The sequence below is a fragment of the Nuphar pumila genome, chromosome 14 (genome assembly GCF_984573655.1).
Source record: "Nuphar pumila chromosome 14, dmNupPumi1.hap1.1, whole genome shotgun sequence".
NCBI lineage: Eukaryota > Viridiplantae > Streptophyta > Magnoliopsida > Nymphaeales > Nymphaeaceae > Nuphar > Nuphar pumila.
The window spans coordinates 21,792,539-21,805,383 of NC_143262.1; the positions used below are offsets into that span (position 1 = coordinate 21,792,539).

At 36.7% G+C, this 12,845-nt stretch overlaps 1 pseudogene; it reads left to right on the forward strand.

Moving 5' to 3' along the window:
* The first annotated feature begins 3,886 nt into the window (after positions 1–3,886).
* On the forward strand, positions 3,887–10,451 carry LOC149816605 (transcription factor MYB54 pseudogene; annotated as a pseudogene).
* The last annotated feature ends 2,394 nt before the right edge of the window (positions 10,452–12,845 follow it).

The following is a 12,845-nucleotide window of genomic DNA, read 5'->3' on the forward strand; positions in this document are numbered from 1 at the left end:
ATAAGAGAGCATTTAAGAGCCTGATCTGATGCACCATGGTGCCCGTGAAGTATCTAAATCGTGGTGTACACAAAAGAGGAGCAACGAAGAGAGAAAACAAAAGAAGAATGAGAGATTTCTTGTAAACGGCTCGCTTCAGGAGAGATTTCACGATATGATTATAGAGTTTTCAGTATATTCTTGCAAAGGCACAGTCTGAGATTATTATTTTTTCCTGGGTAGTAGTTGCTCAACTATAACCAAGCTCATTAGATTTTCAAAGATGTTGGGAATCCACTGTGAAATGGATCCACTATCTCAATGACCCACTACTCAAGTGGGTCATTGGATTCCTGACCTATTACTTTAAATCATTGGAACTAATTATCTAGACTCGGATTCCTACCAAGATCCAACAGCCCGCATCAGTTATCTCAGATCAGTTTTCTACAATCTAAGATACATATTAAAAGAAAACACAAAAAAATATAGGCTAGAGATCCTCGTTTCTCAAGTCGGATCTCCCTCATTGAGGCACTGAAAGCAGCCTAAGCTCCCCCTTGTAGATTGTAGTGGAAAAAAAGATTTGAGTACAAAAAGGTCTAATGTGGGGACATCCAATTTTGAATCCCCAGATGAACTTTATCCAAATAAAGTCTATTCAAATATGTTTCCCCCGTAACCAAATAGGGTCCTAAGGGGTGCTGTTAAGCCATCATTTGGTGGTATTGTTGGACAGTACTCATCCCTGAGGGTGAAGGGATTCTCACAGGTGGTTGAGCGGTGGTTGGCCCACAGCTGCCGCTTATTCTGATTGGGATCCAATCATGATCTCATGATGAAAACAAGGGATGTGCAAAACCATGGACCCCCTCAGCAACCTTTTCTTCAACCATCCAATGCCATGTGATGTTGAAGAAAAACTGTGGGACCCAGGAATGAGGAGATGGGAAGGGTCATAACATGGATTTAAGACTTCATCTGAGGTTATAGGTAGAAGGGTGGTTACCCTCCCCACGACTAATTAAGCCTGACGTGTGAGTTTGCTAACAACGCCATTTGGTTGGTTTTCGTAATGTGGGAGCAAAAACCCTCCCACGGTCTTTTGAGTTGGCCAACCGTTGGGAAAATGCCCCATTTCTTTTTTTTTTCTTCCTATTTTATATTTGTCACCTTTTAAAAGTTACTTAAATGGAGTTGTTTGGATGTGGGGAATGATTTATTTATATGGGTTACTAAAATTCTACACCTTTTCTTTAGAACTCCAAAAAAAAATAACAACGATAATAATAAGAATCACTAGAGTATGAGCACTATAAAATATAGGCATTTTCAATATTTTTTTTTTGTAAATCCAACTATATATTGGCATGATGAATTTGCTGGGAATCAACTGTTGGATCGTGTATTTTGGATGAAAAAATATGATTTTTGAATGCTTGAATGTTTATGATGATTATGAGCCATTGGTTTTAAAGCCTTTAAAAAAATTGCATTTATGCATCAAAATCGGATGATTCAAGAGCGGCTTCTTATAAAACCAAGCATGTAGATCACATCCCTGCTGTTAGATTCAAGAGAAAAGAACAAAAAATCCATGAAAAATCCTGGTTCACACATTAATTCCCATATTTAGAGTTCTCATATTCTAGTAACTCATAACAATAATAATGCTAAGAATGTATCAAGCGCAAAAAGTAAATAGCAGGCACAAAGCTAAGCATGATTTGACTTGATGCCATACTGATCGAATGACTTGGAAATATGAATGCCCAATAAGTATATTGTATATAAATGGTAGGTTGCACTTCATCTCATGCTTCTTATTTTTATTTACCTTTTCGTAATTCTGAGGATGTCATCATTTTCATTTGTGTAATTGCTTGATTTTAAATTCTATAAGCAGCCACCTAAACATTGATGTTGAAGGGCATTTTGCTATTAAGGAGAGCGTGTGCAAGTTAATTTTAGGCCTTAGCCACTCACTGCTTTGACAATTTTATCCTTTTATACGATATGCCAAAGTTTCTTATTAAATAATTAATTAATGCATAAAATTGAATACATACAGAAGAATGAGAGAGCCAATACTGTCAAGGCAATGTAACCGTTGGGAGATAAAGAAAGGGAGAACTCACGGCTTGATGTTCAACCATCAATTCTAAACCAAATTCATCCAACCAAGCAACCATCTCTTCCTCCCATTTTTAACCCCTTAAGTTTCTTTTTCTTGGCAAAATTCCTAAATTAACCAAGTTCCTTTTCTTTCTTTTTTTTAATTAATTGCAACAATAAAGTTCTTGTATCTCAAAAAAAATGCACCACGATTATTTCTCCATGTAGAAATCAAGGCCATATCCGCAGGCCAAAACCTTTGAGTCCATGAAACAAACAAAACCTTTGATTTTTTTTTTTAAAGAAGGATAACATTCATTAGATCTGTAAAAATCAGTAAAGAGGTTTGCAGTAATGATGAGGTATATCCCTGCTACAAAGCTAGCTGATTAAGAGAACGGAGAAAACAGAAAAAGAAAAAGATAACAAAGTTATAGCATCGCTTTAGGCGCAACTCTGTGGTCACCCTCCCATGAAGGATGAGCTAGCCCATGAGCGATCCTCGTAGTGGAAGACGCCCCCCCATAATTCTTTCTTTGGCAGCCAACACGGCGACCGATTGAAACTCACCTTTCTCTATCTCGTTATTTTCTCTCATTTTGATCTAGTGAATTTTATTTGAACTGTAATGTTAATGTCATTAACCATTTTTTAACAAGTGAACCCATGTCTGCATTTAAAGGAGGTAATCACCATGAAAATTTTTTAATCTTTCTTTGTGATAGGGAGAGAAACCAACAGTATGATTTGAATGTCCCATTATGAGCTTAGAAATGTGCGACATTGACCATGACCTTGTGTCCTCATTCGCACTGTAAAACTCTACAAGTACTCTCATTTATGTCTAGCTAGGGGTGTCAATGGGCTCGACTCTAACTAAACCTTATAGGGTCCGGGTACGGTGATAAATATATAATAAAATTCGATTAAGACTCGGGTCCAGACCCAAAGGTCCTATTAATACATGAACCTGGGTATAATTTGTGAAATTTTATACCAAACTAGCTAGGATGTGACCCGAGTTCTGATTAAGACCCACAAATTTTCAATGTAAAAATGATAAAAAAATATGGTTAATTTTACCAGGTCAGGTTCATGTAGTTTTTATTGGGTCCGGGTATGAATTTTCTTATAGTGAACCCGATTAAACCCAGGTTCGGATCCAATGCCATATCCAAAAAACAAGTCCCAAGTCTTGTTCTACCTGGGTCCAAACCAAACCTGACCCGTTAACACTCCACCAACAATAATTTCTCATTGGCACCAGCCTTAAAGCAAAGAGATGCATGTGTCAAGATCACTAAAGTCCTTCACTTCAACACCTTAAGTCAACCCACCTAGCTTGGTGTGCAGAGCCATTGTAGGCCACTGCACCGGTCGCTGGATTCCTATTCGGCATTTCTTAGGAGAAATACGGTTGAGGAGAGTTTTGTAATTTTCTTTTTTTGTGAGGGTTGAGCAGACTTAAAAAAAAAACCGCGTGATGTTGGCAGTGATTTTACGGTCAAACAGCTTGGTAGTTACAAAGAAAAGACAAGGGTGTTTTGGTAACTGACAGTTCGTAAAAAAAATGCATAAATCCCGCGTTAGACCAGACGTATGCATCAAAGGTGTAAGGTACCACAAGAAAAAAATAAAAACTCGTGTAACGGAAACTCTTCCTTCTCCTTTTATCGGTTTTCTCCAAACATCTATAAAGCTCCCCCCCTCTCCCTCCTCCTCTAAATCTCATTCATGAACTTGAGGAAAGTTGCAGGAGGAGGCAGGTCGCACTTCGTTTTGGTGAGATCAGATGTGCACGAGGGGCCACTGGAGGCCATCTGAAGACGAGAAACTGAAGCAACTCGTTGAACAATATGGACCTCACAATTGGAACGCCATTGCAGAAAAGCTTCAGGGAAGATCAGGTCGGTTTTCTTTTCTTGCAAACCTCAGTTTTTTTTTGGTTTATTACTCGAAGAAACCGTGTCTGACATCGAAAACCTGGTCGCGCTGGCTCAGCCTGTCATACCTACTATCGTCGTCCCAGAGGCGTAAAACTCCGGGGCTAGGACCCTCACCCCACAGTTAGAAGAGGAAGAAGAAGGAAAACTTCTCATATATGAGTTTCTGTGAAAACGAGAAAAGAATGTGGAACTTTGTGGCTTTTGATTTTCTTCAATAAAAGTTATAGTGTCTGTCGTTATGGCGCAGATTGGTCATGGATGCACCCACTTATCCGGAAAAGAGAGAAAATCTGAGAAATTGGATATTGATTTATAGTGCAATTTCTTAGTTTTCTAGACGATTGGTTGCATCCGGCCCTTACTTTTGAATGTTCAAATTTTAAACAAGTGCATGGCTTTGTTTATACATGATGAATAATGTCGACAAGTTTCATAATGTCTTGTGAATAACTTGTTTTTGTTCTCTTATTATTGAAAGATAAAAAGATTTTGTCACCTGTTACGATTTGTAATTGTCACAATTTAAAACAACAAATATGTGTAATAATGTGTCTTTTGTGAAATACAGATAGATTTATAATCTCCTCATATTTTATTTTTGTTATTTATAGTCACTTAATTTTCGTCTTTTCCTTAAGTTTCTCTGCATGGGAATTTCTTGCGAACAGTGATGCAATGTTTGGATACACCTATTTATCCAGACTGCCATGATGAGTCGGGAAACTGCATTAAGGAGCACGGTGCAACTTCCCAAATTTATCCCATTTTTTTTGAAAAGTGGGTGCATCTAAACACCCATTGAAAAGACAAACAGTTTATCTAAAAGGAAAATTATCAGGTTCTTCACATACTTGTTATTGAAGGATTTAACAAGGATCATATTTGATTTAAAAACTCAATGAACAAACCCTTGAAAAGATACCCCGATTTCTGTGTTTTATTATCGTAAAAGTAACATATTTTTGCTGAAAATTCTCTCTCTCTCTCTCTCTCTCTCTCATGCTACATACGGGACAGGGTTGGCAAGTGCCCACCCTGACCTTGAAATAGCCAATATGAGGGTTTGAGTCAGCGTGAGTCAGTGCCCACGACTCAAATATTGTGACCCTTTTCCCCAAGAGGGTGTTGGTTCTCCCCCGAAGACGCACTGTTGCTACGGTGCGTGTTTGGGGTCGAAATGAACGTCACATATATAAGCATGTGGGGCTCGTATTTTCGTATGTGTCGGCATCACTTAGCATCAGAGTCTGGTGCAATTGCAAAAACTTAAGTACCCTTTCTTGCTATTCTTGTCATGAAACAATGATTCAAAAAAATGATAAAAATGTTCTTCATTCAAAAAAAAGGGAAACGATGGTTCAAGAAAAGAACAAAAATGTCCTCAATCCAGAAAGTCGAGGATGATGTTAACTCTTCAAAGTTCAAATATCGAAACGAAGTTGAAGCACTCTTTCTTTCTTTTTCGTTTGAACTTTTCGTCGTCTTCTTCTTCTTCTTCCTTCTCTGTGAAACACTTAAAACCCTCTCTCTTTAGAAAAGAAATTAAGGGAGGCAAAGAGCCGATGATCCGATGGCGATCATCGTCCTCTTTCTGCTAGCAGTGGCCGGAATGCTGCCCTCGCCCCGTGGGAAACTGACTGCGGCGGCCCTTCCGTTGCCTTTGAGGGACACCTACAACAAAATCTTCCTCCAGTACACCTACAACAGAGTCTTTCGAAGTACAATCCATCTACCCCTACATCGGCAATACTTCTGATCAGGGCTATGCCTTCCTGGCCACCCTGACGTTGCTTAACACGGGTGCTCGCACCCTCAAGTCTTGGTAGACATTCGTTGAAATCTGGCACCGCGAGGTCCTCATCTCGACCTCCGGTGTCATGCTCTTCGACAAGACCCACCTCCCTGCCAACGTCGGGAATGACACGTTCCTCTCCGGGTTCCCTGTCACAGACCTCAAGACTGCCATCGAGATGGCTGGTGACTACAGCCTGATCACAGCGAAGATCATGCTCAAGGGGGCAGAGTTTGGCATCACGATTTATGATTTACACACAATAGCGATTTACGAAAATCGTGTAGCAAAAAAAAATGGCAAATCACTATCGAGTAGCAATTTACGAAAACCATGTAGCGAAAAAATGGCAAATCTCTAAATCGAGTAGCGATTTATGAAAATCGTGTAGCAAAAAAAAATGGCAAATTGCTATGCGATTTTCGTAAATCGCAAATCGCTATATCGAGTAGCGATTTACAAAAATCGCATAGCAAAAAAAAAAAACGCAAATTGCTATGCGATGTTTGTAAATCGTTAAATCGCGTTGTAAAAAAAAGGTAAATTACAACATGATTTTTGTAAATAGCGTTGTGAAAAAAGAAGAAATTTTATCCTTTTCTAGAATCATCGTTTCATGACACCAATGACGAGAAAAGGTGTTACGAAAACCGCGAGCAAGAAACAACCGAAGGAAACAATAAACAAAAATGATCAAACAAACACAATGACACATAGATTTATGTGGGAAAACCTCCCCTCAAATCCGAGAGGGAGTAAAAAACCATGGCCGCCCAGAGAAAAAACTTTATTGCTCTTTCTCGACAGTTACAAGAGGGAAAGAAAAGAAATAATTTATACAAGGCCCCCAAAAAAATTTCTTCTGGGGGGGGGGGTTACCCCCCAGAGACCTCAGACTCTCCTTCCTGTAAGGGCAAAAACTCTGAATCAGACTCCACAACTCATCAAGTTGAACTATGCTACAGTTAGTGTACAGGTCAGTCGATGCTTGATGAAGCAGTGTAGGATCGTTTGTTGGATGTGCACAAAGGGAGAGGGAGAGGGAGAGGGAGAGGGTTGATGTTCATGACCTTTTTCAAGGGAGATTCCTTTCTCGATTAATCCTGTAGTGTAGGGACTGGGTCTTAAATAACCATCTTCGGGGTACTTAAGTCTTTACAACCACTTCTTTTCTAGAATCGTCGTTTTATAACACAAATGGCGGAAAGGGTACTTAAGTCTTTGCAACCGCAATGGACTCTGATGCTAACTGATGCTGACAAACATGGGGATACGAGTTGCACGTGCTTAGATACATGGTACTCATTGAGACCCCCGAACACGCACTGTAGCTAACGACTGTCTTGGGGGGGCATATAACCTGCTTCGCTTTCCCCTCAAGTCTCTCTCTCTCTCTCTCAGAGAGAGAGAGAAGGGTAGGTGCCTCACCACTTTTTGAACCCTGAAAGGACACGTTCAGAGCATCCATCGTGCACGGATGATGGACGCCCTTTTGAAGTGCCGCTAAAGGTTTGGATGAAAAAACAACCTTTAAGTTATGGTTTAGTAAATCTGACACAGTAAATGTGTTTGGCATGGTTAGTTTGCTAGGAATCAGATGCTGGATCATTATTTTTTAACAAAAAAAAAGATTTTATGAGTCTTTAAATTTATAAATGTTCTGAGTCATCGATTTTTGGTGTTTATAAAAATCTGAGATTAGCCAAAAGCCTATTCTTACTAAGCAGACCATGTAGATCACGTCTACAAGGTTAGATTTGAAAAAAATATATATTTAAAATAAAAAATAAAACTCTTCGCACCCTTCTACCGTTAGAAGGAACCAATCACTATATATATGATTAGAAGTAATACAGACATAATTATGTGCAAAAGACACATGGAGAGGATACTTGTGATGTATTTTTTGCAAATCGGACTCTGCAGATATGTTTGGGATGGATGATTCATTTGCTAGTAATCGACACTTGCATTGCATCTTTTCAATGAAAATCCCTATTTGTTTATTTATCACACCAAACCCCTACTCTCTCTCTCTCTCTTTATATATATATATATATATATATATATATATATATATATATATATATATATATATATGAGACAGCAGTAACAGTGGGCAACGTTTTGTCCACTGTTGTGTCGGGCACATGCCCACCATTGTTCGCATGCACATTAATTAAGGGTAAAACACCCTTTAGGGCGGCCGTGACTGCGCTGATTCACCCAGATTGGTCATCCACTATTATGGATTTTCAACACACGGATATACACATGCATGCGCTTACAAAAACACATATGTGCCCACCCTAATTTGGATTTCTGGCTTTGCCTCTAGCTTTGATCCATGATACCATAAGATGGTCTTGTTTGCATGGATCTATTTCCATCAAATAACAAATGTAATTGTGCAATTGGACAATCCAAAATCTGACTCTCACTAAACAAAACATACAAATCGCATCAATAAGGTTAGTTTCATGAAAAATAATTAAAAAATAAAAAAAGAGTTATACATAATAACATGTGTAACTATATATATATATATATATATATATATATATATATATATATATAGAGAGAGAGAGAGAGAGAGAGAGAGAGAGAGTAGGGGGTTGGTGTGCTAAATCAACAAATAGGAATTTTCATTGAAAAGATGCAATAATAGTGTTGATTACTAGCAAATGAACCATGCCAAACTTATCAGCAGAGGCGGATTTGCAAAAAACAATCACAAGTGTACATGTCTTTTGCACATAATTCTGTCTTTATTATTTCTAATCACATATATATAGTGATTGGTTCCTCCGAATGGTAGAAGGGTGCAAACAGTTTTATTTATTTTTAATTTTTTTCTTCTTTTGAAATCTAACCTTGTAGATGTGATCTACATCGTCTGTTTAGTAAGAATAGGCTTTTGGATCATCTTATTATGACATGTGAGTAGGTTTTTGTAAGACATCAAAAATCTTTGACTGGGAACATTTATAAATTTAAAGACTCATAAAATCATATTTTTTCATTAAAAAAAACATGATCCAACATCTGATTCCTAGCAAATGGACCATACCGAACACATTTACAAGGACATATTTACTAATTAAACCATGGCTTAAAACTTCAAAAACCAGCACAGTATTCCACACCATATGAATAGGAAGATCCAATTTTTCTGTGTCTTCAAAATTATGGTCTTCCTTATAGAATAGCTGGATATGGAAGCAGGGAAGAGTTGCAGATTGAGATGGTTCAACCAATTGGATCCAAGAATAGATAGGAGCCCATTCACAGCAGGAGAGGAGGAAAGGCTCCTTGCTTCTCATAGAGTTCATGGGAATAAGTGGGCAGTTATTGCCAGACACTTCCCTGGAAGGACAGACAATGCAGTCAAGAATCATTGGCATGTCATCATGGCAAGAAGATATAGAGAGAAATCCAGGTTTCATGTAATGACAACACATGACGGTTTCATGAGGAAAGGAGAAAGGCCATCATCATCACTATCATTGTCATCATCATCATGGTCACAACCACTGCTACCACCACCACCATCATCATCATCAATACATACTGAAACGATGAAGCAAGACTCGAGGGAACTGAGATTGTTGTTCGAAAAGTACTATGGAAGATTCAATTATCCAATTATTATCAGTCAAAATAAGGACTGCAGTAATGCCAAGAAGCTTCTAGAAGGTAAGCATATAGACATGATGCAGTACCATTTCCAATGTTAAAATCGAATTCAATCGGCTAATTTCGACCAAAATCAACTGGCATTTCACCCATTTATTAAAAATCAGTCTTAATTGTTTTTCTTTTTCTTTTTGTAATATTTTGTGATAATTATGATATTTGTTTGTTATTTATATTTTTAAGCATTAAATCCATATTTTAGAATTTGATTGAACATCTAAGTAATCATTTACTTCATTTTTGCATTTTCCTTTTTTGAGATAATTTTTTTTTTGCTTTCTTACGATTTTTTATTTTTTTAAAATGTATTTTTTTAAATAAACCAATTCAAAATGATTTGATTCAGGTCAGTTTTCAAAATCGTAGGTACAGAAACCGATTTTGGCAACATTGCCATTTTCTTCCTTTCTTTCTCACTAATAATTATCTCTCTTTAATTGCAGACAGAGAAGCTCAAGTTGTATTTTACAATTTTCTTGGTGCAAATACTGATTCTAACAACCTTGAAGAGACGGAACATGAGAGGAAAGATGAAGAGGATGGAGAGAGAATTGAGGTGTCAAGCATTCCTTACATAGACTTCCTAGAAGTTGGAAGGGCTGCCTAAATATAGGCTGTCTTTCCAGGTGAAATTTTCGTATGCAAACATTAGTGGAAAAGACTAACCAACATGAAGTTTATTTAAAAGAAATTTGGCATAAAGGCTTTTGTTTGTAAATCTACAACAGAAAAGTGCATGACTAAAATGCTTATTAACTTTTGTCTTGGAACAATGAGGCCTTTGAGTCAACTTTGGAGAACAAGCCTAGATTAATGCTCCAATAACTTCAATTACTGCTAGCAAATTGGAGTTGAATTTGAACTCCCTATAATTGTAACTTCAGTATCATTATAGAATCTTTATTTTCCTATATGAAAAAACAGTTGTATGTGGTTACTTGAATTTTTATTTGCAAGTTTGATCTTAAACTAAGAAAGTAGTGTGGCTAGATGTCTGTGGCAAGGTCAAATTTATGCATTCAAAGCAGTCTTGAATGTAAGGTCGGCTCTTTATATATAAATATATATAAACATAATGAAATAAAATCATAACTTTGTTTTATATATATATATATATATATATATATATATATATATATATATATATATATATAGGAAAATTAGTAGCTGCCTACCATCTTTTTAGCCAACTGCTGCCAGCCTACCACAAGTGAGGGCTTTTTTGGGTTGTTTTTCACAAATTTAACCCTGAATATGTGTTGAGCGTAGTCAATTTGTTAGGAAACAACACTTGGATCATGTTTATTTTTATAAAAAAACATGATTTTTTATGTCTTGGATATTTATACAAATTTTAGACGATTGATTTTTAAACCTTATAAACATCTACCTGGGTGTTGGGATCGGAAGATCCAAGAGTCAATTCCTATAAAATCATGCATGTAAAATACATATTTATAGTCAGATTTAAGAAACACATGAAAAAACCTTTCAAAAGCCTGGTATGCTAGCTTTAGGCTAGAAAAGTGGTAGGCAGCTACCACCTTTTCTCTCTCTCTCTCTCTCTCTCTCTCTCTCTATATATATATATATATATATATATATATATATATATATATATATATATATATATATATATATATATATATAGAGAGAGAGAGAGAGAGAGAGAGAGAGAGAGATGTGTAACTTCCAGACTATTGATCTCTTAAACCATCCTAGACCCCTTGAAAAAATGTACTTGCATGTATTTTTTGCTTAATTTAAACTTATAGATATGATCTCTATACTTTTTTTAGTAGAAAAACTATATCATTTTAAACAATTTTCATGTTTAAATATGTTTTTAACTGAACAAAAAACAAATCAATGGTTCAAATTACACAAAAAACTTGATTAACTAAAAATCAATCATTCTTTTTAAATTTATTTGATGAAAAGCGTGAATTTTAGTAAATAACTAATGATAAACACACATACAGGTCTAGATTAAGCAAAAAACTTAGGCAAATACATTTTTTAAAGGGGTCTAGGATGGGCTGGGAGATAAATGGTATGCGAGCTATATATATTAAATGAGGAAACTGGGTCAGTGACCTAGTTGCGCTGAGCAGCTTGCTGAGCTTACAATGACCATCTGACTAAGTAAATCTTTGTGCCTGAAGTCGGTATTTGCATAACTTTGTGCATAAGAACTGCCTCCCTGGGGTTTTGAACTCATGATGCCAAATAAGTTTTTTTTGTTAGGTTAGAAATGCACCCCTCAATCTGGGGTGTTATCCTTGTATGAGAATGTCCTCTAAAGATGATGAATGTCCTCTAAAGATTAATAAAAAAAAGCAAGTGTTTTGGCAGCTATGTTTTCTAATAAGTTGGAGAACAATAATCTATCCAAACAAAGTTACTTCACAAGGATATCCACATCACAGGGGCTAAATGCTTGGGGTTAGTTGGGAAGTATTGCAAGTAAATTTTTGGTGGATACATTAATTTAGACTAAATTTTTGGGCATACTTGAAATTTATCATAAAATCTATAATATCAACTTGCACAGGAAGAGTGAATTGAAAAGCGTTCCACATTTTCTCAAGTGTACTTGAGTTTGGTGTGTATGTGTGTGTATGCGTGAGAGAGAGAGAGAGACAACACTTTTTTCACATTCTACAATGAAGAGATTGACTTATTGTTTACTAAGGCATACACACTCATAATATATAGTGAATAGAAGCATTGAGATTTCCTAGTGAGAACAAGGAGTTTAACTGCATCAAATGGCATACTTAAATACATGATAAGATGCCAAGGCATTTGTAGATTGCTATGATTGATGCTTTGCAATAACACTAGTTTAGGTGAATCTTTCTTTGCTGGTGTGCATACCATTGTTTATCTCGGTGCATCAAAATGTCCTTGTACGCGTAAAATACTGTAAACCAAAAAGAGCAAAAGAAAAAAGAGAACAAAGGAATTACGTGGTTAAGCTCTATGAGCCTGTCCACGAGAAAGGTAAGAATGATTATCTTCTTTCTACAAGCATCTTACAATTTATAAGAGGTTTCTCCTTTAGATACATGCCCACATTGGAGATATCTTTTCCTCTTCCTTCATAAACTTTACTACAAAAGCTATCATTAGCAGTGATATAATAGTCTTGATGTTGTCGTCTTTATCTTTCAAAGATTTGTCAATGTTACCTGCCTTTTCCGTTCCTTGAATGACACCTTTAATAGATGATATGATAATACCCCCCCCCCCCTCAAACTAGGTTCGATTGAAGACGAAAGGCCAAGTTTGAGTCTTAACAACTGAAAGATGGC